Source organism: Dendrobates tinctorius, unplaced genomic scaffold, assembly GCF_039654945.1.
Source record: "Dendrobates tinctorius isolate UK_male_01 unplaced genomic scaffold, ASM3965494v1 ptg000008l, whole genome shotgun sequence".
NCBI lineage: Eukaryota > Metazoa > Chordata > Amphibia > Anura > Dendrobatidae > Dendrobates > Dendrobates tinctorius.
This window is the reverse complement of record NW_027361676.1, coordinates 8,906,498-8,931,942: the sequence shown is the minus strand read 5'-3', so window position 1 is coordinate 8,931,942 and position 25,445 is coordinate 8,906,498.

Sequence of the window (25,445 nt, the reverse complement as noted above, 5' to 3'; positions counted from 1 at the left end):
AAGACCGCAGCATCTGATTTCTCCTACTCCTGCACTGATTAGAAGTACTTCACTTTCATATTAAACTATGTAAATTTCTTTGGGAAGTGCAGGGGTTAATCTGCTCTGTTGAGAGCTCCTGGAGCTAAGGCTATCAGTCCTGAACTGTTAGCCACTCCCATCTCTTATATAATCTGGGACCTGACTAACACACATCATCAGAGCTAGCTATTGCTGCATGGCTTGGAGGGTGTTGGTAGTTATTTGAGTAGGTGGTTAGTGGATTTATCTGTCACTGTTGCTTGGTTTTGAATGTGTGATAATTCTCTTTGTTCTCCTACTTTGGATTAACCCCATCCTTCACTCCCTGTTGCATACCTCTGTTATTGTGTATGTATATTTGGCATTTTCCGGTAACCCCTGTTTATAGTAACATAGGTAGCAAGGCCAGCAAAAGACATTTGTCCATCCAGTTCAGTCTATATTGCATCAGAATAAATCCCCAGATCTACGTCCTTCTAAAGAACCTAATAACTGTAAGATACAATATTGTTACGCTGCAGGAACTCCAGCGTGAACAGCAGCATGAACTCCAGCAGGAACATCCAGGCCTCTCTTGAACCCCTTGACTGAGTTCGCAATCACCACCTCCTCAGGCAAGGAATTCTAGATTCTCACTGCCCTAACAGTAAAGAATCCTTTTCTATGTTGGTGGAAAACCTTCTCTCCTTCAGACACAGAGAATGCCCCCTTGTGACCGTCACATTCCTTGGTATAAACAGATCCTCAGAGAGATATTTGTATTGTCCCCTTATATACTCATACATGGTTATTAGATCGCCCCTCAGTCATCTTTTTTCTAGACTAAAGAATCCTAATTTTGCTAATCTCTCTCGGTATTGTAGTTCCCCCATCCCATTTATTAATTTTGCTCATTTGTACTCGCTGTAGTTCTATTATTTCCTTCCTGAGCACCAGTGCCCAAAACTGTGCACAGTACTCCATGTGTGGTCTAACCAGGGATTTGTACAGAGGCAGTATGATGCTCTCATCATGTGTATCCAGACCTCTTTTAATGCACCCAATGATCCTGTTTGCCTTGGCAGCAGCTGCTTGGCACTGGTTGCTCCAGTTAAGTTTATCATTAACTAGGATCCCCAAGTCCTTCTCCATGTCAGATTTACCCAGTGGTTTCCTGTTCAGTGTGTAATGGTGATATTGATTCCTTCTTCCCATGTGTATAACCTTACATTTATCATTGTTAAACCGCATCTGCCACCTTTCGGCCCAAGTTTCCAACTTATCTAGATCCATCTGTAGCAGAATACTATCTTCTCTTGTATTGACTGCTTTACAGTTTTGTATCATGTGCAAATATTGATATTTTACTGTGTAAACTTTCTACCAGATCGTTAATAAATATGTTGAAGAGAATAGGTCCCAACACCGACCCCTGCGGTACCCCACTGGTCACAGCGACCCAGTTAGAGAATATACAGTACCATTTATAATCACCCTCTGCTTTCTATCACTAAGCCAGTTACTTACTGATTTACACACTTTTTCCCCCAGACCCAGCATTCTCATTTTGTGTACCAACCTCTTGTGTGGCACGGTATCAAACGCTTTGGAAAAATCAAGATATACCACATCCAATGACTCACCTTGGTCCAGTCTATAGCTTACCTCTTTATAAAAACTGATTAGATTGGTTTGACAGGAGCAATTCCTCATAAACCCATGCTAATATGGAGTTAAACAGTTATTCTCATTTAGGTAATCCAGAATAATATCCCTCAGAAACCCTTCAAATATTTTACCAACAATAGAGGTTAGACTTACTGGCCTATAATTTTCAGGTTCACTTTTAGAGCCCTTTTTGAATATTAGAACCACATTTGCTATACGCCAGTCCTGTGGAACAGACCCTGTCACTATAGAGTCCCTAAATATAAGAAATTATAGCTTGTCTATTACATTACTTAGTTTTCTTAGTACTCTTGGGTGTATGTGTAATAATCTGCATGGATCAGAGACAGATCAAGAGTTAAAGGGTTTATTTACAGGGGATCAACTCTCCACGCAGGGAGAAGCAGTGGGGGTTAAAAGTGACATGGTAAACAGTAAAATGGTAAAGTAGATGGGATAACCTATAAAACAGTTATGCAGGGTTGTATTGGTTAAACGGGAATTCTTGTAACTTATCAGTCCAGTGAAAGCTTGATTGTAGGGTCTCGTTCTCCCACGTTGGCACTTTAAGTCTCTGTAGTCTCTTCTCTGGGTGAAAATGGGAACTCCGAGTTTAAAACAGGAAGCAGGGAAACGCTGTGGAACTGAGTCTCCCCTGCTCTAAGTCTCTGTATAAAACGCTAACAGTCTCTCCACAGGAACGATGCTGCGCACACTGGAAAGTCTCTCTGTCACTTTCCAGGGCTCTGGCCTGTCCCCGTGGGCACCAGGGCTGCGCGCTCAGGTCACTGTCTTTGCACTGTCAGGAGGAAAGCCTCCTCCGGTCACGGCGGCTTCTGAGTCCACGTACTCACAGACAGCGCTTTCTATAACTCGTCCTTCAGTCCCAGTCCTCTGACGGGGAATTCTCTCACTCCTGGAGCACGTTGCTGCAGCCTGCTCTCTATGCGACGCGCCCCTCTGTCTCTGGTGTACTCTGCTTTTGCTCCTTCTCCCTGCTCAGCTTCCGGTCCACTGTCCCTTCTATTCCCTCACTGCCCCTTACAATCACATGGTGCAGTCGGTCCAGGTCAGCAAGTCTTCCCCTCGGCAACCCTGCTGCCCGGCTTTGTGGCTCCGGACACAGAGCAGGAGAGGTAACCCCCTTCTGGCTCTTCTTCCTCTTCACCCTCTTACATATGCCTTCCGGACTCGGAGATTTATCTATTTTAATCTTATTTAGCAGGTTTCGCACCGCTTCTTAGGTTAGATTGGTGACCCTTAATATAGGGTTTTCTTTGTCTCTCGGCATTTCACCTAGCATTTCATTTTCCACCGTGAGTACCGTGGAGAAAAAGGTGTATAATATATTAGCTTTTTCCTCGTCATCTACAACGATTCTTTTCTCACAATTTTTTAAGGGGCCCACACTTTCACTTTTGATTCTTTTACTATTGATCTAGTTGAAGAACAGTTTGGGATTAGTTTTACTCTCCTTAGCAATGTGCTTCTCTGTTTCCTTTGTGGCAGCTTTAATTAGTTTTTTAGATAAAGTATTTTTCTCTCTATAGTGTTTTAGAGCTTCAACGGTGCCATCCTGCTATAGTAGTTTAAATGCTTTTTTTGCTGTTAATTGCCCTTCTTATTTCTTTGTTTACCCACATTGGATTTTTCCCATTTCTTATCATTTTAGTCCCACAAGATATAAACTTTTTACAGTGTCAGTTTAGGATATTCTTAAACATTTCCCATTTATTATCTATATTCTTATTTATGAGGACATTGTCCCAGTCAACCAGATTAAGGGCATCGCTAAGCTGGTCAAACTTTGCCTTCCTAAAGCTCAGTGTTTTTGTGACTCCCTGACAAGTCCCCCTAGCGATAGACAAGCGAAGCTGTACAATATTGTGGTTGTTATTTCCTAGATGCTCGATGACCTACAGATCTGTTACCTTGTTAAGTTTGGTTGGTGCATTACAGTACACTATTACTCCCCCCCTTCCCTGTATGGGGGAAGGGTACAGACAGAGGGCAGATTCAGGAGCTAAGGCAAGTACCGTGGCTCTGGCATCTTCACCATGGCAGTAATCCGGGGAGCAGGGCGAGTTAGGGTGCCCCTAGCGGCAGGGACAGGAAAAGAGCCCGTGATCCAAGACCCCTGACAACAGAGTCGTGACAGCTATGAAACAGGAATGCTGCAGTCAATCAGTGGGTTCAGACATCATGCTGATGCAGACAGGAACAGACCACTTTACGCAGTGATTGACTGCAGCAGTCAAATGCGATAGACATGACAATAAAGTTCGGGAAAGTGCCGGCAAGGCCTTTAGACAAAAAGAATATTAAAACTGGAAAACAACCCTTTCCTTACAACTTTTACCAAGGCATATCTCTTGAGCTGTGACCTGAATCACTTAAGTCTGGTTGCTAAGGATACACTGCCTAAGGTCGGGGTCACACTACCGTATGGCATCTGATGTGAGAGCATCGGATCCGATGTCGTAATGAACCTCGGCTCCTGCTCTGGTCTCACACAGAGAGGATCAGAGCACAGCTGCGGAGGAGGCGGAGAAATTAATTTCTCCATCTTCTACATTGCCAGGGTCAGCGTATATCACACATCACTCAGATGATATCCGAGTGATGTGACTTATCTCACGTGCACCCATAGGCTTATGACGTGGCCGAGTGTCGGTGACAATCGCAGCATGCTGCGATTTCACTCGCACGTTGAAAACGGTCGAGAAAAAAACGCTGATGGGAGCTGCCCCATAGATGAACACTGGTCCGAGTGCTATGCGATGTTTTATTGCATAGCACTCGTCCATATTCATTGCTAGTGTGACCCCGGCCTAACAATCAGACTTTTCAATGATGTTGTTAGACAGCAAGACCCTAAGAAACCAGTCCATTTACGATCTCACTGAGTTTGTCTGACATATTTTTTAGAACACATATTTAGGAGCAGATACGGTATTCTTTTAGTAAAGTTGATGTTATGAAAGAAATGATAAGGCTGTAAAGATAAAAGAAATAAATAAATCCAGCTAAAACCTGATAAAAAATCATTTACATGCTACTTCATAAGGCAACTTGACTCCACTAACAAGGTAAAGGCAAAGCATTGATGAACAAAGATAAGAGAAAAAAAAACTTTTTCACATTATTGCTAAAAAGAACTTTCAGTCTATACAACTACAGTATGTATTAGTAGCCTTATATAACCCCACGTCTGAAATAAAAGTTAGCAGTGAAGGATATTTTTTCAGTCTATGTATATTTGTACAAGGAGTATCAGAAAATAATCCATTTCATTTCTTTATATACAGTACATATATTTGAGAGTCATTTTCTAAGCGTTTGCTTTATTTCATGCCCTTCAGCGAAGAGCTTTCTGTGCATGTAGGAAGCATTCACCTCAGATGGCCGTCAAACATAGATCTGACAGGAAAATAATCAGGTGAAGGGTTCATTTCAATGTCATTGTGTATAACTCCCATCCATTATTGTTTTATTTGGGGAAAAATAATATTCCAGACTCAAACCAGAAAATAACACATGGTCTTAGGAGGGGGAAAAAGACAAAACCAACAGAGAAAATGTCAGCACATAATTTCAAGCATCAATGATGAAGATGCTGCAGTGGTATGTGAAGTATGTCAGGAGGTGTATGGCAGACAGTCATGAGAACAGCCACTTACAAGACATCTGAAACTTTCCAAGCAACACAAACATTCCAGTAATGCTGCCCAGGGTTTAGATGGGAACAGATGGCAACTTACACCTGCTTCATAGGAGTATGTGGAAAAGTGCAGGAAACAGAGAGTGAATAGATAGATAGATAGATAGATAGATAGATAGATAGATAAAAAATAAGCCGAACAAGCAAGCAAAAAGAATGCTAACGCAAAACTGTCACCAGGTTTGGCCGATTTAAGATACAACCACCACCTTTCAGGGATGATATACAGCTTTCTATAATGCTATAGATAAGCCCCAGATGCGATCTACAAGATAAGAAAAATAAGTTTTATTATACTCACCTGAAGTGAGTCCAATGGGTGTCGCATGTCTGGGTCCGGCGTCTCCCTGCTTCTTATGATTCCTGCCCTCCTGCTTGCTTCACAGGCTTCGCGCTCCTGCACAGGCGTACTTATCTGCCCTGTTGAGGGCAAACCAAAGTACTGCAGTGAGCAGGAGCCGGGAAAGATGAGAGTCCCAGCGCCTGCACACTGCAGTACTTTGCTCTACCCTCAACAGGGCAGATAAGTACGCCTTCGCAGGAGCGCGATGCCGGGGAGCCTGTAAAGTGTCTGATCGTGTGGAGCAGCTCGCTGCAGAAGTGCGGGGAATTTCCGCCTACCTTGCTCATTCACATGCTGCTGAACCAAAGATTCCTACACCTGATGTATTTTTTGGGGATCGGTCTAAATTTTTGAATTTCAAAAATAATTGTAAATTATTTTTTGCCTTGAAGCCTAACTCGTCAGGGAGCTCCGCGCAGCAGGTTAAAATAGTCATCTCTTTGCTGCGTGGCGATCCCCAGGATTGGGCGTTTTCTTTGAAACCAGATGATCCTATTCTGACTAATGTGAACGCATTTTTTCAGGCCTTGGGGTTGTTGTATGACGAACCTAATGCCATTGATCAGGCTGAAAAGACCCTGCTGGCATTGAACCAGGGTCGAGATTCTGCAGAATTGTACTGTCAAAAATTCCGAAAATGGGCAGTACTTACTACCTGGAATGATAATTCCTTGGCTGCTCTCTTTCAGAAGGGGTTGTCAGAAGCCGTAAAAGATACTATGGTGGGATTTCCTGTTCCCTCTGGTCTTGACGATTCTATGTCACTAGCTATTCAGGTTGATCGGCGTTTGCGCGAACGCAAAACTGCACGAGAGGTGTTGCCACCTGTTGAACAAATGTCTGAACCTATGCAATGTGATAGAGTTTTGTCCAGAGAGCAGCGTCAGGAGTTCAGAAGGCGTAATAAGTTGTGTTTTTTCTGTGGAGATGCCTCGCATATTATTTCTGTCTGTCCTAAACGAGAGAAACGCTTTGCACACACGTTTTCTGTTGGTGGTGTTCAACCTAAGTTTCTTCTGGCTATTACTCTGATCTGCTCCCTGTCCACATTTTCCGCCAAGGGTTTTGTGGATTCGGGAGCAGCCCTAAACCTAATGGACTTGGATTTTGCAAAACGTTGTGGATTTTCGATGACACCTCTGCAGACACCTATCCCTTTGAGGGGGATTGATGCTACTCCTTTGGCTAAAAATAAACCTCAGTTTTGGACCCAGGTGGTAATGCGGGTCGCCCCAGACCATCAAGAAAATTGCAGATTTTTGGTGTTGCATAATCTGCATGATACTATTGTTCTGGGGCTTCCCTGGTTACAAATTCATAATCCAGTTTTGGATTGGAAATCTGTGTCTGTGGTGAGTTGGGGTCGTCGGTGTGCCTTTAGTGAGGCTCCGGTGTTTTACACCTCTCCTCAGTCGCATGATGTTCCTGATTATTTGGCGGACTTTTATGATGTATTTAGTGAGAATGAGTCTGCGTCTCTGCCTCCTCATAGGAGTTATGACTGTGCAATTGAACTGAGCCCGGGGTGTAAATTTCCCAAGGGTCGGCTCTTCAATTTATCTGTACCCGAGCACGAGGCTATGCGATCCTATATTAAGGAGGCGTTGGAGAAGGGTCATATTAGACCATCCTCGTCACCCTTAGGTGCCGTTTTTTTTTTTTTTTTGTAGCCAAAAAGGATGGATCATTAAGACCTTGTATTGATTATCGTGCCCTCAACAAAATTACTGTTAAATATCAGTATCCGTTACCCCTGATTTCTGATCTATTCTCCAGAGTTAAAGGTGCTTGCTGGTTTACCAAGCTTGACCTCAGGGGGCGTATAATCTTATTCGCATTAAGCATGGGGATGAATGGAAGACGGCGTTTAATACTCCGGAGGGACATTTTGAGTACCTGGTGATGCCTTTTGGGCTCACTAATGCCCCTTCTGTCTTCCAGTGCTTCATGAACGATATTTTCCGAGATTTTGTCGATAAATTTTTGATTATCTATCTGGATGATATTTTGATCTTCTCCAAGGATTGGGATTCTCATGTGGAACATATTCGGACTGTGTTCCGGATCTTGAGGGAGAATTCCCTGTATGTCAAAGGATCTAAATGCCTTTTTGGAGTACAGAGGATTTCTTTTTTGGGATTTATTTTGTCCCCGTCAACTATTGAAATGGACCTGGCCAAGGTACAGGCCATTTACGATTGGGTTCAGCCCACTTCTTTGAAGGCCCTCCAGAAGTTTTGGGGTTTTGCTAATTTTTATCGGAAATTTATAGCAAAATTTTCTAGTATTGCCAAGCCATTGACTGATTTGACTAAGAAGGGTGCTGATGTGTTAAATTGGTCTCCGGAGGCTGTTTCTTCCTTTCAGGAGCTGAAGCGAAGATTCACCTCCGCCCCGGTTTTGCGGCAACCTGATGTCTCACTTCCGTTCCAGGTAGAGGTGGATGCTTCTGAGATTGGTGCAGGAGCTGTTTTGTCCCAAAAGGATCCTGTAACATCTAAAATGAATCCCTGTGCTTTCTTTTCCCGAAAGTTCTCTCCATCTGAACGTAACTATGATGTGGGGAATCGGGAACTGTTGGCCATGAAATGGGCATTTGAGGAGTGGAGACATTGGTTGGAGGGAGCAAAGCATCAAGTCGTGGTCCTCACTGACCACAAGAATTTGATTTACCTAGAGTCGGCTAAGCGCTTGAACCCTAGACAGGCTAGGTGGGCCTTGTTTTTTACACGTTTTGATTTTGTGGTTTCTTTTCTTCCTGGAACTAAGAATGTCAAGGCAGACGCCCTCTCTAGGAGCTTCTTTACTGATTCTCCTGTGGTGACCAAGCCTGCTACCATCTTAGGCGAAGGGGTAGTTCTTTCTGCCATCTCGCCCGATTTGAGACGTGCTCTGGAAGAGTTCCAGGAGGACAAACCTGAGCGTTGTCCCAGTGGAAAGTTGTATGTTCCTGACCAGTGGAAGAAGAGAGTGATGTCTGAAGTTCATTGCTCTGCTTTGGCTGGTCATCCAGGTATTTTTGGTACTAGAGATCTGGTGAGTCGGTCTTTTTGGTGGCCCTCCTTGTCTCGTGATGTCAGGAATTTTGTGCAGTCCTGTGGGACGTGCTCCCGGTCTAAATCGTGTTCTCGCTCTAGTGGGTTGTTGATGCCTTTGCCTGTCCCCAAGAGGCCATGGACCCATATTTCAATGGATTTCATCTCTGATATGCCTGTCTCTCAAAGGATGACTGTTATTTGGGTGATTTGTGATAGGTTCTCTAAGATGGTTCATCTTGTACCACTCCCTAAGTTGCCGTCTTCCTCTGAGTTGGTGCCCCTGTTTTTGCAACAGGTGGTTCGTTTGCACGGGATTCCTGAGAACATTGTATCTGACAGAGGAGTTCAGTTTGTGTCTAGATTTTGGAGAACTTTCTGTTCCAACCTGGGAATTCAGTTGTCCTTCTCCTCTGCTTTTCACCCTCAAACCAATGGGCAGACAGAGAGAAAAGCCAGACCTTGGAGTCATATTTGAGATGTTTTATTTCTGCTGATCAGGATGATTGGGTTTCATTTTTGCCCTTGGCCGAATTTGCTTTAAATAATAGAGCTAGTTCTGCCACTTTGATGTCACCTTTTTTTTGTAACTTTGGGTTTCATCCTCGATTTTCTTCAGGGCAGGTGGAGCCCTCTGCCTGCCCAGGTGTTGACACTGTGGTGGAGAGAATGCACCAGATCTGGGACCAAGTGGTGGATAAGTTATCTCTCTCCCAGGAAAAGGCCCAGCGGTTTTCCAACCGACATAGGACCATTGGTCCCCAGTTTAACTTTGGTGATATGGTGTGGTTATCATCAAAAAATATTGCTATGAAGGTGGCTTCTCCTAAGTTTAAGCCTAGATTTATTGGACCTTACAAGATTTTGGAGATTATTAATCCGGTCTCTTTTCGTTTGGCTCTTCCTGTCACATTTAAAATCCATAATGTGTTCCATAAATCTTTGTTGAAGAGGTTTGTTGAACCTGTTGTTCCGGGGGTGGCACCTCCAGACCCTGTATTGGTTGAAGGTAACATGGAATATGAGGTAGAGAAAGTACTGGATTCCCGTCTGGCTAGACAGAGACTCCAGTATTTGGTTAAGTGGAAGGGTTATGGTCAGGAGGATAATTCCTGGGTCTCTGCCTCTGATATTCATGCCAAAAGATTGGTGCGTGCCTTTCATCGGGCTCACCCGGATCGCCCTGGTGGCATGGATGAGGGTTCGGTGACCACTCCTCAAGGGGGAGGTACTGTTGTGAGTTCATCTTCCCCTTCACTACTGAGGCCCGATGAACTCCCTCTTCTGGTAAAGAAAGGTAGTGAGCCTGATTATCAAACACCTGAGCCTAATGATGATGACTTGCTGAGTGGAGTTACTGACTGGATATAAGGCCGCCAACGCCCTTCTGCCCTGCGGGTGATTTCTCTGTGGGATCCTTGGAGACCAGTCTGAATTCCTGCTCTTCTAAAGCTAAGTTTTCTGCTCGGCTTTTTGCATTTGTGCTTTGACTTTGTTTTGCTTTGTTTTTCTGGATTTCTGCCATTCCCTGCTGGGGTGAGCTGAATTCCTTTAGCTCTGTATTCTGAAAATACCTGAGTGCTGATTTAGTTTTTGAAGCCTAGCTGCTTCAGGGTCTTTTTCCATATCAGCTTGTTGGCTTATGTTTTTGATAGGGTTTTGGCAGATTGCAGACACCAACCTTCCTTTCCTGTTCTGTTTAGTTAGCTTGGGCCCCATCGTTTGCTCAGCCTATCTTTCTATCTGTGTGAGTGTTTTTTCATCTTGCTTCACCGTCATTATATGTTGGGGGCTGTCTTTTACTTTGGGGTCTGCTCTGGGGCAGTTTAGATTTCCTTTTCTGTCTTTAGGCTATTTAGCTCTCCGGCTGTGATCGAGGGGTCTAGGGCACCGTAGGAACCCCCCACGGCTACTGCTAGTTGTGTTGATAGGTTCAGGGGTCTGCAATCTGATAGTTGCCAACTTCTCTGGTTTTCTGGACGTAGCTTCTGTTTTTGTATCTGCCTCCTACGGTGACTCAATCATAACAAGGAAGCCTGCGTCTATGCCTGTGACAGATCGCTGATCTGTCACAGTGATCTGTGATGTGACAGATCAGCGATCTGTCACAGGACAGTGATGTCCCCCCTGGGACAACCTAATAAAGTTTAAAAAAGAAAAAAAGTGTAAAAATAATTTTTTAAAAATCGCTAAATAAATTAAAAAAATATATATATTCCCTAATAAATTCATTTTTTGGAAACAAAAAAAAAAATAAAAGTGCACATATTTGGTATCGCCGCTTCTGTAACAACCTGCTAGTTAACCCCTTTAGCAAACCCCTTAAAAAATAAAAATAAAAAACGAAGCAAAAAATAATGATTTATTACCATACTGCCGAACAAAAAGTGCAGCAACGCACGATCAAAAAGACGCAAATAAATATCCATGGTATCCATGCAAAAAACGAGCCGCCACACAGCATCATCAGAGAATAAATTAAAAAGTTATAGCTCGCAGAATAAAGTGATGCAAAAATAATTATTTTTTATATAAAATTGTTTTCATTGCATAAAAGCGCTAAAACATAAAAAAAGACATAAATGAGGTATCGCTGTAACCGTACTGACCCGAAGAATAAAACCGCTTTATCAATTTTACCGCGCGCAGAATGGTGTAAACGCACCCCCCAAAAGAAATTCATGAAACGCTGGTTTTTATTCATTCTGCGTCCCAAAAATCGGAACAAAAAGCGATCAAAAGATGTCACCTGCCTGAAAATGATACCAATAAAAACGCAACTCGTCCCGCAAAAAATAAGACCTCACATGATTCAGTGGGTCAAAATATGGAAAAATTATAGCTCTCAATATGTGGTGATGCAAAAACTATTTTTACAATAAAAAGCGTCTTTTAGCGTATGACAACTGCCAAATATAAAAACTGCCATAAATAGTAACTCAAACCCCCCGTTATCACCTCCTTAGTTAGGGAAAAGTAATAAAATTAAAAAAATGTATTTATTTCCATTTTCCCATTAGGGTTAGGGCAACATGGCATCTGATCTCAATTCCAGCCAATTCTGCGTTGAAAAAGTCAAATGGTGCTCCTTCCCTTCCAAGCTCTGCCATGCGCCCAAACAGTGTTCTACCCCCACATATGTGGTATCAGCCTACTCAGGACAAATTGCAAAACAACTTTTGGGGTCCAATTTCTCCTGTTGCCCTTAGGAAAATAAAAAATTGGGGGCAAAAATATCATTTTTGTGGAAAAAAATTTGATTTTTTATTTTCACGCGTTATAAACTTCTGTGAAGCTCTTGGGGGTTCAAAGTGCTCACCACACATCTAGATAAGTTCCGTGGGGGGGTCTAGTTTCCAAAATGGGGTTACTTGTGGGGAGTTTGAATAGTTTAGGCACATCAGACTCCCTCCAAACGCACATGACACCCGCAGACCATTCCATCAAAGTCTGCATTCCAAAACGTCACTACTTCCCTTCCGAGCCCCGACGTGCGCCCATACAGTAGTTTTCTCCCACATATGATGTATCAGCGTACTCAGGACAAATTGGACAACAACTTTTGGGGTCCAATTTCTCCTGATACCCTTGGGAAAATAAAAAAATTGGGGACTAAATGATCATGTTTGTGGAAAAAATACAATTTTTTTATTTTCACGCCCGGGCATTATAAACTCCTGTGAAGCACTGGGGGGTTCAAAGTGCTCACCACACATCTAAATAAGTTCCTTGGGGGGTTTAGTTTCCAAAATGGTGTCATTTGTGGGGGGTTTCCACTGTTTTGGTACATCAGGGGCTTTCCAAACGCGACATGGTGTCTGATCTCAATTCCAGCCAAAAACGTCAAATGGCGCTGTTTCCCTTCCGAGCTCTGCCATGCGCCCAAATAGTCGTTTACACCCACATATGAGGTATCAGCGTACTCAGGACAAATTGCACAATAACATTTAGGGTCCTGTTACCCTTGGAAAAAGAACTGAGGGTGGAAAGATAATTTTTGTGGAAAAAATATGATTTTTTAATTGTACGGCTGTACGTTATAAACTTCTTTGAAGCCCTTGGGGGTTCAAAGTTCTCACCACACATCTAGATAAGTTTCTTGGGGGGTCTAGTTTCCAAAATGGTGTCATTTGTGGGGGGATTCCACTGTTTTGGTACATCAGGGGCTTTCCAAACGCGACATGGTGTCCGATCTCAATTCCAGCCAAAAAATGTAAAATGGCGCTGCTTCCCTTCCGAGCTCTGCCATGCGCCCAAATAGTCGCTTACACCTACATATGGGGTATCACCATACTCAGGACAAATTGCACAATAACTTTTAGGGCCCTGTTACCTTTGGAAAAATAAGAATTGAGAGTGAAAAGATCATTTTTGTGGAAAAAATATGATTTTTTAATTGTACGGCTGTACGTTATAAACTTCTGTGAAGCCCTTGGGGGTTCAAAATTTTCACCACACATCTAGATAAGTTCCTTGGGGGGTCTAGTTTCCAAAATGGGGTCACTTGTGGGGGGTTTCCACTGTTTAGGTACATGAGGGGCTCTCCAAACATGACATGGTGTCCGATCTGAATACCAGCCAATTTTGCATTGAAAAAGTCACACGGCGCTCCTTCCCTTCTGAGCCCTGCCATGCACGGAAACAGTGGTTCCCCCCCACATATCAGGTATCAGCGTACTCAGGACAAATTGCACAATAACTGTTGCAGTCCAATTTCTCCTGTTACCCTTGGTAAAATAAAAAAATTGAACCTGAAGTATTTTTTTTGTGAAAAAAGTTAAATGTTCATTTTTTTTTAAATATTCAAAAAATTCCTGTGAAGCACCTGAAGGGTTAATAAACTTCTTGAATGTGGTTTTGAGCACCTTAAGGGGCGCAGTTTTTAGAATGGTGTCACTTTTGGGTATTTTCTATCATATAGACCCCTCAAAGTGGCTTCAAATGTGATGTGGTCCGTAAAAATAAAATGGTGTTGCAAAAATGAGAAATCGCTGGTCAACTTTTAACCCTTATAACTTCCTAACAAAAAAAAATTTGGTTCCAAAATTGTGCTGATGTAAAGTAAATATGTGGGAAATGTTACTTATTAAGTTTTTTGTGTATCTCTGTGATTTAAGAGCATAAAAGTTGGAAAATTGCGAAATTTTCAAAATTTTCGCCAAATTTCTGTTTTTTCACAAATAAACACAAGTTATTTTAATTAAATTTTATCACTAACATGAAGTATAATATGTCACAAGAAAACAATGTCAGAATCACCGAGATCCATGGAAGCGTTTTAGAGTTATTACCTCATAAAGGGACAGTGGTCAGAATTGTAAAAATTGGCCCGGGAGTTAACGTGCAAACCACCCTTGGTAGTGAAGGGGTTAAATAATAGAAAAAAGGAGAGGAGCAGCGCTCCATCCAGGGGTGAAATGGTAAAAAAGAACTTTATTCCGCAATAACGTTTACAACGTTTCGATCCAAAATGGATCTTTGTCAAGTATAGGTATCCTCTCTTTTTTTTCTACTGTTTGGATTTATCAAGAAGGTTCAATGGATCTGGAACGGGCGCCCTGACTATGTGAGTGCTGTCAGCTTTTTTCACCTAGGTTCTCTTTAAATAAGTCTGCCTAGCATTAATACATTTGCATAGATCATTCATAATCATACCTACAGTATACGAAATTCATAAAATACAAACATTAATTCATGAACAAAGGTGACAGAGTGCATAGTGAATAGTTACAAAGTGCATGTTACATAAGAAAACTCCCATAAATTGTGTTACAGTGTAAACATATTAAATGAGAGCACAGCTCAGACGTAATACACGGTATAATGGCTCATCTCATTATATATTGTCTGAGTAGCCATCAAAATACTTATAGGATGGAGCTCATACATTGCAAAATACATTATTAGGCAGGAGTACAGACCAACTGCATCAGCCAAGTGCATCACCCAACTTGTACGTGCGCACTGTACACTAGAAGGGAAGCAATCACCATTATACTTAAGGAAAGCCAGGTATTACAGAGCTCTGGGGCTTAATCCATAAAAAGCCACAAGAGCCGAGGTTGTACCATGCAGGTTACAAAGATGCGGTCCAATTGACTCCAACAGGAACACAGGATCTATTAGCAGATGTTATAAAGGGATTGACCCAATTACATAATAAAGAAGGCAGGCGCTACACTTTACTAGTGTGTCAAAATACCAAATGCCACAACTAAATAAAGTATAACCACATCTAAATAACACACCTAGTCTACATGCAATGATCTACCCTATATGTGCCTTATATTATAGCTCCTCTTCAGATAAAGCTGCTCTGGACAATACCAGATCTCAGTAGTGTAAAGGGAACCTGTCACCGTGAAAATGTAGTCCAATCTACAAGCGCTGTCTTATAGTGTAGATTGATATAGTTTTGTGTGAAATTATTTAGAATAACCTGTGTTTTAATCATTTAAACCTCGGCTCCTTCTGGGATTTTGGGTCCAGTAGGCGGTCCTATCAGTGACTGACAGCTTCCTTTGTATCATTTTGCATACAGAGTTAGCTGTCAGTCAGTGATAGGACCGCCTACTGGACCCAAAATCCCAGAGGAAAGCAAGGTTTAAATGATGAAAACACAAGTTATTCTAAATCCTTTCACACAAAACTATACCTCAATCAACTCAGCTCCCCTTGCTCTATAACATGGAGACAAGCTCCCTTTCATAAAAAACTGTAAATAAAGAAATAACATGAGAACGTGCCCTCACTTACAATCTTGTGAATAAAGACTGAAGTTTTCTTGTAGGCTAGTCATTATATTTCAAAAGTCCTTCATTTTCTTTACACCGTCTGAGAAAATCTAAAAGAAAAACTGAAAGAAGTGTTTTAAAATTATATAGAAAAAATATACATAACAACATACAAGCACCATCCTAACACAATGGAGTTAAAGAACTTGAAATTGCATTAAAAAATTGCCATATTTTGGCGTTTTTATGCCAGTTCTGGCCAGTCATGCCAAAGTAGACAGAGATGGGGTAGCACAGGGTGTGGTAAGGTCCGCCCAGAAAGTTCTCCATAATTTACATCACAAGGTAGCGTAAATTACACCAGAAATGTGCATCTGGCCCTTGGTTAGAGTAAAACATTTTGGTGATGATGCAGTTGAAAGAGGCACCTATTTTACACCTACTTTAGCGCATTTACTACAGCACTGGTTTCATTAAAGGTACTGTCACACTAAGCGATATCGCTAGCAATATCGCTATAACTTGTGATGTTATAGCGATATTGCTAGCGATATTGCTGTGTCTGATACTTACCTCCGACCCGCTCCCCCGCTGGTTATCGCTGATCGCGCGAGAACGTCCAGGACTGTTTCTCGTCGTCAGCTTCCTGCGGCGCTTCCTGCTGTGACGACGAGCGACGCGTGGAGCCGGGCGGGAGGACGCAGGATCGCCTAGTGTGACAGGTAAGTAGCGACCCCCGTCCCCAGCGATGTCGCTGGTGAGATCTGCCTGTGTGGCAGCTCACTAGCGACCACTTAGCGATGCACCAGCGATCCTGACCGCGTCATATCACTGGTCGGGATCGCTGGTACATCGCTAAGGGTGACAGTACCTTAAGACTTGTGTACAAGATGCCAGTCTTCATGAATCGAGGCCTGAGTTTAGGTTTCTTTAGGAAAGCAGATTTTAGCAGGTTCGTGCAAAGCGTGACATCTTTCACTTATACTTGTGCTCTCTCTAGGATCCACTCCTTGCTCTGTCTAGAAAAAAAAAATGTATCAACATCATGACCTCTAAAAAAGCAAGTTTTCTTTAGTAATAAAAATATTTTTACATATCAATCATTACACTTGAACTTTGTGGTGTTGAAAGGCTTTGAACTCTGAGCGTAATAAAGATAATTATATACCGTAGTTACAAATAACAGTAACAGAATAACTCAGGTACTATGAACCCAATTCATCACTTTGATTATTAAATAAAAGTTTGGGTTTAAGGCATTTGTATGTTTCTGCCAAATTCATTATAACTTTTGCGCCATTTGGGGTTTTTTTTTTTAGTCTTTGTCATTTTTTAGGTTGGTGTGGTTTTCATTATTTAATTTTTTTGTGCTAATTTTTGTGGCATTTTACTCCAGCACCTGGATGGAGATTTATTTTTTTGCGCAGTTGAAGAATGACATGCGGCATTTAAGACCATATTGAGAGGGTCATGTGAAATTTTACTAAAAAAGGAGCACATAAAGTAAATGAGCAAGCATAAAGCATCTTTGAATTTTCACCAAGTATTAAGCTTCGTTTTGATAACTTTGGGGCATAATCTGCCAGCGCAAGAAGAAAGACAATACAAAACAATTACATCAAATAGTCTTAGGGTACCGTTACACGTAGCGATGCACCAGCGATATGACGCGGTCAGGATCGCTGGTGCATCGCTAAGTGGTCGCTAGTGAGCTGCCACACAGGCAGATCTCACCAGCGACATAGCAGGGGTCGGGGGTCGCTACTTACCTGTCACACTAGGCGATCCTGCGTCCTCCCGCCCGCCTCCATGCTTCGCTCGTCAACGCCGCAGGAAGCTGACGACGAGAAATGATCCAGGACCTTCTCGTGCGATCAGCGATAACCAGCGGGGGAGCCGGTCGGAGGTAAGTATCACATGCAGCAATATCGCTAGCAATATCGCTGCAACGTCACAAAATCAGTGACTTTACAGCAATATTGCTAGCGATATCGCAGTGTGTAACGGGGGCTTTAATGATGAATTGGGGCTTATGTGTCTAATTAGCCAAAAGGGTTACAATGTGATCTTGTGCGATATACATAAGTCATGCAATAACATAAGGGAGGTAACCTGAAAAAGTGTCACCAGTAGGACCTCCTGTATCCAGTCTATACAGCCTTGTAGAATGCCTTGAAAAACTATTCACACCCCGTGAACTTTTCCACATTTGTTTCACGTTACGCCCATAAACTTAAATGCATTTTATTGGGATTTATGTGATATGCCAACACAAAGTAGCAAGTATTTGTGAGGTGTAAAGAAAATGATCAGTGGTTTTCTAAATATGTATCTGAAGTATGAATACTTTTCCAAGGAGCTGTATATTCAGTGCACGAAGTATCAATAAGCTTGGAAGTTTTTTATTTTAGATTTGTAATTATTATTATTAATGCCCCTTGAAATCATAAAGAAAGGGGATGTTAAATAAGGAGCAGAATATTCAGATACATAAGACTACCCCACTGCCATTCTCACTAATTCCAATAGTGCTATTAAAAAGCATTGGGTAGGTCAGTGAAATTAGACTTCTGTTTAACTGTTGCTAACCGCCTTGCACTTGCAGTGGAAAACAAAGATCACTGGTAACAAACAGATGCATTTTTACAGCTTGGCACCTTTAAGAACATTACTAAAATTTTAAGCAAGGACTTATTGGCCTTCAAGAAACAGGTGGATAAAGCTGCTTGGAGTTTTATTTTCTTTATCAATGGCGCCCTCTTGTGGGATTTTGATGTAAAAAAAAAATATTTGTCATTAATCCAGACTGTATTCGTTTTAAGAATAATTCACAGTCTTACAAATTACTATTTATTGTGATACATATTTTTATATAAATTAAGGGTTTTTTTTGTATATTAAGTATCTTTTGCAATTTTCTCTGTGTAGTGAAGTCTATAATCTATTGAAAAATCTTAATATATACCGTACTTTTTTTGGTTTTCTTTGCAAATTATTTAAGAATGTTGGCAGTTATACTTTTGCCTTTGGCCTAGTGTGCTGACCCCCGTGTGCGTGTCTGTTGTTATAGCTTGTTTGTATGGTTCTGACCCGGTTCTGTTTCCCGTTGTAAGTTTGCCTGTTGATTCTGTACTGCGTTATCCTCTCTGTGTATGACTCGTTGCCTGTGATCTGACTACTCTCTGCTCGCCCCTCTTGTACCTTGCAGCTATCTCTGTGTATGACTCATTGGCTATGTCCTGACTATCCTCCCTGTCTATGCCCCTTGGTAACTTTGTCTCGCAGTTACCCTGCTAGGAGTTCTCGTGCAGCTCCTAGCTCTGTGGAGTTTAGGCCACGCCCCTAGCAGTCACGTGCTTCAGGTCCTGCGGCTCTGAAGTATGCATCTACTCGGCTGCTGCCTGCTCCACAGGTATCTTTGAGCACAGTTCGCTTTACTCAGGACACGCGCACTGGCTCAGTGAGCAAGTTCAGTGCAGTGTTCCTGACACTCTGTACTTCTTCATTCTATGCAATGTTCAAAGAAAAAAATACCAGCACCAGTCAACATATAAAAATTCGCTAGAAGGATGAATAGACATCCCATATGTAGAGCTACAGTGGCTGATCGAATGGTGTTTGGTGCTGTGCATAAAGTACTTAAACGTGCAATATTGAAGAAAAAAGATGCAGCACTCATCAGCTCAAATTAATGTGAAAAAGTCCTTTATTCCATTCCTTGGGAATAGGACTAAAACATGATGTGCAGGTTACCGAGTCATGCAGGGAGAGGCAGAGAGGATGACAGCCGTTTCGTGTAACAACGCTTCAACGGGGCCAGGTGTGTAATTACTGAGACGCCACTCCCTTATAAGAAGAGCTGGACATAAAGTGCATAGTGAAAAAAATACATTGTGTTATTCTATAAACAAAGTAAAAAGTAATATTTGTGCAGAAATTACTTTTAACTTCAATTTTAACAGTTGCATCGTAAAGTCAGAGAAAAATAAATAAATCCAATTTATCATTCAATCCAATGGGACCTTGTGCTTTAGTTTGCATAATCTCTTTAGCATCCTGTCTGAGGAGAATGTTGTCATGGTTGCCACCTCATGGTGGACAATTAACTACTTCAAGTCCTGCAAAAAGCAAGGTTTCTGGGTATGAATTGTGCCTTGATGTAGAGAAAATAAGCAACTCTGCTTGGCTTCCCCTGGTCACCAGGACTTTGAAAATCAGGACCAGAGTTAACGAACTGATCACCTACCAAGCTTGAATGTACGAGCTTAACCATTTGAGATGTCACCTTAAAGGGAATTTGTCATTATATTTTACTGAAAGCAAGGAGAAGAGTTCCAGCTTCACGGACATAAAAATCTTCTTTATTGATACATGTTAAACATTCCAAATAACATCAGCTTAGGACAAAACAAACACCAACGCGTTTCTGGTGCATCAAGCACTCGCAGTCATGGCACCATTAGTTATGGCACTCTTACTATGACTAAGGATGCTTGATGCCCCTGAAAAGTTTTACTGTTCAAAGCCGATTCATATGTTATTTGGAATTTTTAATAAGCATCAATAAAGAAGATTTTTGTGTTCGGAGAGCTGGATCTCTTCTCTTTGCTTTCATTTTGAGTGTTTTGGTAGAAACAATATCCGTGCTCCAGACAGGACTGGAATCAGACATTACTGGTGAGTTGGACTTTGTTTCTTTACATTAGAGATTACCGCCTGAACCATGGGCAGCCAGGTATATTTCACTCTGTAATGCGTTTCAAAGAAAATATAATTTGAAAATTCACCTTGTACTTGCAATGCTCATGTTGATTAACAGGTGTCTCCCACATGTGTACATAAGGACTAGTCAAGTCTCATCAAATGTCCCCGGACGCTTTCTCAAGCTATGTTTTCTCTGCAACTTTTCAGGCTAAACTATACCTGTCTGCAATTGCATAGCGCAGCAATGGAGATGACTTTGTCACAGGTTGCTGTGCAAAGCTCACTTCATTTTAGTGAGTCTCTTAAGTCACTGCCTATGCAGAGCGCAGCAGCCAGCCAATGACAAACTCATCTTGTGTGCTAAAATCTGCAGAAGCAACACTAGATGGGCGCTCATTACATTAGGCTGTGTTCACACGTAGCTTTTTTTTTCGTTTTCGTGGCGAATTTAAATGCGCGATTTTGCCACGAAAACGCAAAAAAAAGCATCCCATGCAATCCTATGGCATTCCACACATGCTGTGCTAATGCTGCTGATTTTTCCATGGCTGAATTGCATCGCGGAAAAATACGCAGCATGCTCATTCTTTGTGCGGAATCGCGGGAAAATCCACACCCATAGGAATGCATTGTTCTGCTTACTTTCTGCATGTGGCTGTGCCCACCATGCGAAAAGTAAGCAGAACATTTGTGGATGGTACCCACGGTCCGGAGGAGAGAAGACTGTCCTCCTGGCTCTGGGTACCATATCCCTGTAAAAAATAGAATTAAAATTAAAAAATCTTCATAGTCTCTCCTTCCAATGTCCCTCGCAGTGTCCCCAGGCCTCAGCGATGCTCCCGGCAGGTCCCGTTCCCAGTGATGCATTGCAACAATGACCTTTGATGACGTTGCGGTCTCGGATTTTGATGAAGCTTTTAAAAAGATCCAGAAGGATATACTCAAGCTTGAAGACACAATAATAAATAGAAAACAGTCTAAATTCCATTGTGACAGTAATAATTATAAATTAAACCAAGAGTATGAGTGGAGAAGGTGGGAAAAAAAATCCGAAATCCATCTTGAAACGCACCAGTTCTTTGGATAGAAATTCATCCAGAACGCATGTGAGTTTTAATTCATCTGATTTTGATTTTCCTGATGGTAATGACACCGAGCCGGAACCTAGCACCTCTCGTCAGGATTTTTCTTATTTCAGAAAGGCAAAAAACAAGTCAAAAAACAAAGAAAGCGGGCAGGACGCAAGCACCATAAACGTTCAAGGAATGATAACAAGATGCAGGAAAAAGTTTTGAATGGAGTCCAGCATACAAATGTTTTGAATCTGTCACAGCAAGAGTTAGCTCCAATACATACTCAGGTGCTTAGCTATGGTCTTAAATTTGTACCTGCAAGGACATTCGATCTTTTTGGGACTTTGTTGGATATAAACTGTTTTGTTCGTAATCTCACAGTTAAGACACATTTCTTTAATAATGATGGTGATGAAGCTGATGTTCATACTTTTTTGCCTCTAACTAATGAATATCGTGCATTATCGTTTAATGAACGGTTGGCATTATTGCATTTACAAGATCTAAATGAAAGTGAGAGAAATGATCAGGTTTTATTGAAAAATGTTTCTAAATTCCATACAAAAAAATCCTTCTTTCTACCCTATACATTCTAGATCCGATCTTGTGGATCAGTTTCAAGAGGCAATTCAGCGTGATTTGAAGAAATTGCATACAGCTGTAGACTCCAAGAAGTCGAATCTCACCCGTGCTGAATCTATAGCTTTGGAAGAACTTCAATCTATGGACAATATTATTATCAAAGTGTCTGATAAGGGGGACTTGTGGTAGTTTTGGATTTGGAGGTATATAATTCTCAAATGAATATCTTATTATCGGATGTATCGACATATACCAGGCTATCTGGCAATCTCCTCAAAACATCTATGCAGGAAATTCATCCCATTATTAATGATGGTTTTGCATTAGGGGTGTTAACCAAACAACAAAAAGAATATATGACCATAGATCATCCAACTATTCCGTATATTTACGGTTTACCCAAAGTGCATAAAGCCCTTCATTCACCCCCTATGAGACCGGTTGTTTCTGGAATCGATTTGGTGACTGAACGTGCTGGTGAGTGGCTGGATTCTATGCTGCAGCCCTTAGTCCAGCGGTCATACGTTTTTTTTTAAAGATTCCCGTGATGTCCTTCAACAGTTATCGCACCTGTCCTGGTATTCCACCTGTTCCTGGGTCAGTTGTGATGTGGTATCATTGTATACCTGCATCCCCCACCAAATTGCTTTGGAAGCACTTCAGTTTCATTTATCTCATTATAGTAATTATTCTTTGGATTTGATTAATTTTATATTGGACTTGGGTTTTATTCTTATGACACACAATTTTTTTACTTTTGATAACCAATATTATTTACAGTGTAGGGGTGTCTTAATGGGGGCTAAATTTTCCCCTTCGGTATTGTGGTCTAATGACCCCTGTGTCCGCTAGGGGGCGCTGTGTGGATGTCCCAAGAGAGAGGATGAGTGGCAGAATCCTGAAGGACCGTTATGTATCTCAAGGTGGAGACTGATGTGTGTGTTAATCAGCAGTGATATTGCTGAAGTGCTGTGTCAATGTGTCAGGGAGACGTCTCCAGGTAGCTGGGGAGATGGCCCAGCCCAGTTACCTACAAACCCACCCAGGGGGTGTGTTTGAGAACGTTGTGATAAAGTGTGTGAATGGTTCAAGGACCTGTGATGAGGTCATAGCCATGTGACAGGGTGGGCGTGGTTACAGACCGTATAAGGTGGCCAGGGTAGGTCACATGTGGTGAATGCTGGGACCCGGTTGGTCCAGTGTGGAAGGTCCCGCTAACAGCCTGTGAAGTGGCTGTGAGTAATGGCGACGTGTGCCTGTTAGTTCCCTGGAGGGAATGAACGTGTACAGCATGGTGAAGCAGCATGAGAAAACCCTGACAGGGTGAAATAACTTGGTGGCTAGAAAGCCTGCGCATTGAACAGTGCATAACTTGTATGACTACAGGATAACAGAGCTGAACTCTGTAATGGACGCTATGCTGACTATATGCGGTTTCCTGTTGCTTTGATGGTTTATGATGCTGAATAAACCGAAGGAACTATGATTGTTTATGAAAAACCCATGCCGGATCTGGTTTATGTGGCTGCAAGCGAGTGATCCCCTATGTGAATGACAGCGCTACCTCACAATAGCAAATCTAGTAATGTCATATTGGGAACTAAACCATCTTTATGCTACATCTAACCCTTTTATTTCCAGCATATATTGGTACGGAAGATTTATCGACGATCTCCTGTTCATTTGGAGGGGTGATGTCACCTCCCATTCCTGATTTCATCAAGTATATTAATGATAATTTGCTTGGTCTTTCTTTTACATCCAGTATTCATTCTTCTTCCATTTCTTTTTTAGATCTTTTTATGGAGGGTGCAGGTTACATGATTTTGACTTCTACTTTTTCTAAGCCTTTGTCGGGCAATAGTATACTGCATGCGCACAGTTGCCATCCAAAGCAAACTATCAAATCTATACCTGTAGGGGAATTTATGCGTATAAAACGCAACTGTAGTGATGAAAGCAGGTTAATTTTAGAATGGAAAGAAAGTGAAAAAAAACTCAGTAATCGGGGGGTATCCTAAATGGATGTTAAAAAGAGCTGAGAAAATAGTAGAAAAAAAGAAACAATCTGATTTGTTGAATGATGAAAAATCATTAAAAAAAATATGGCAGAATAAACCTGTTTTATCCTTACAGTATAGTATGCAATTCTATGACATTAAAAGAATTGTTCTCAAATATTTACCTCTTTTGGAAGAAGATGAAATATTATCTAAAATATTAGAACCTGGATGTGCAGTTGTAGCAAAACAAGCAAAAACTTTGGGTAATTCTTTGTCAGTTTTAAATAATGAGAGAAAACGTAATAGAACCACATGGCTCAGCTGCAAAGGTTTTTTTTGGTGTGGAGAGAGCAGGTGTAAAATATGTAAATTTGTTTCCACTACTAAAAAATTCTCTAATTCAAATGCTTCTGAGCATTTTAATATAAATCAATTTATGAATTGTAACAGCCATTATGTGGTCTATGTTATTAATTGTTCAATTTGCAATAAAATGTATATCGGTTGTACTATCCAGAATTTGAAAAAGCGCATTTCTGAGCATTTGGGGGATATTTGTAACGTCTCTGATTCTTCTCGAACTATTTCACAGGCTTCTAAACATTTTGTGCAAGAACATTAACGCGACATTACTTCTCTCCAGGTTTTTGCAATAGAAACAATTCTTCCATCATCTAGAGGAGGGGACATTCGAAAATATCTGCAGGATCGCGAAGCTTTTTGGATGTTTCATCTGAATACCTGCTATCCATCCGGACTTAATCTTCGGAGGGAATTATTGTTCCATTACTAAAGAATTGATTTTTTGGCTTTTTTTGTACATATACAATTTTGTAATTGTGTAATTGTTTTCATCTAAATTTTGTCTACTAGTGCTTTTATCACATGACTTGTTGGGGGTGTGGTGTTGTTATGTCTAAATGTATAAATTGTCTTTCAAAACGTCATTGTGCAGCTCTGACAAAGAACACACACAGTGTTCAAAACGCTTAGCTGCGGTGCCGCTTCTGTCTGCGGTATGCCGATCTTAACATGGATTTTTCAATAAATTAGCCTTTTTGCATCAGCTGGACTATTTTCTCCTTTCTCCACATAGCCTTAAGGGGGCTTTACACATAGCGATATTGCTAGCAATATCGCTAAAGCGTCACCGATTTTGCGACGCAGCAGCGATATTGCTAGCGATATCGCTATGTGTGATACTTACCTCCAACCGGCTCCCCCGCTGGCTATCGCTGATCACACGAGATCGTCCACGTCCATTTCTCGTCTGCCGCTTCATGCTGGGCTTCCTGCTGGCGCCGACGAGCAACGCGTGGACGCAGGCGGGAGGACGTCATGATCGCCGCATCTGAAAGGTAAGTAACGACCGCTGCTGCGTCGCTACGTCGCTGTGAGATCTGCCTGTTTGGCAGCTCACTAGCGACCATTTAGCGATGCACCAGCGATCCTGACCGGGTCGTATCATTGTCGGGATCGCTGGTGCATCGCTAAATGTAAAGGGGGCTTTACACCAAGAAAAAACAGTACTTGTAGGTGCCAATCATTTTACAGTGTGGGGCTGAAATTTTGCATCCCCTTA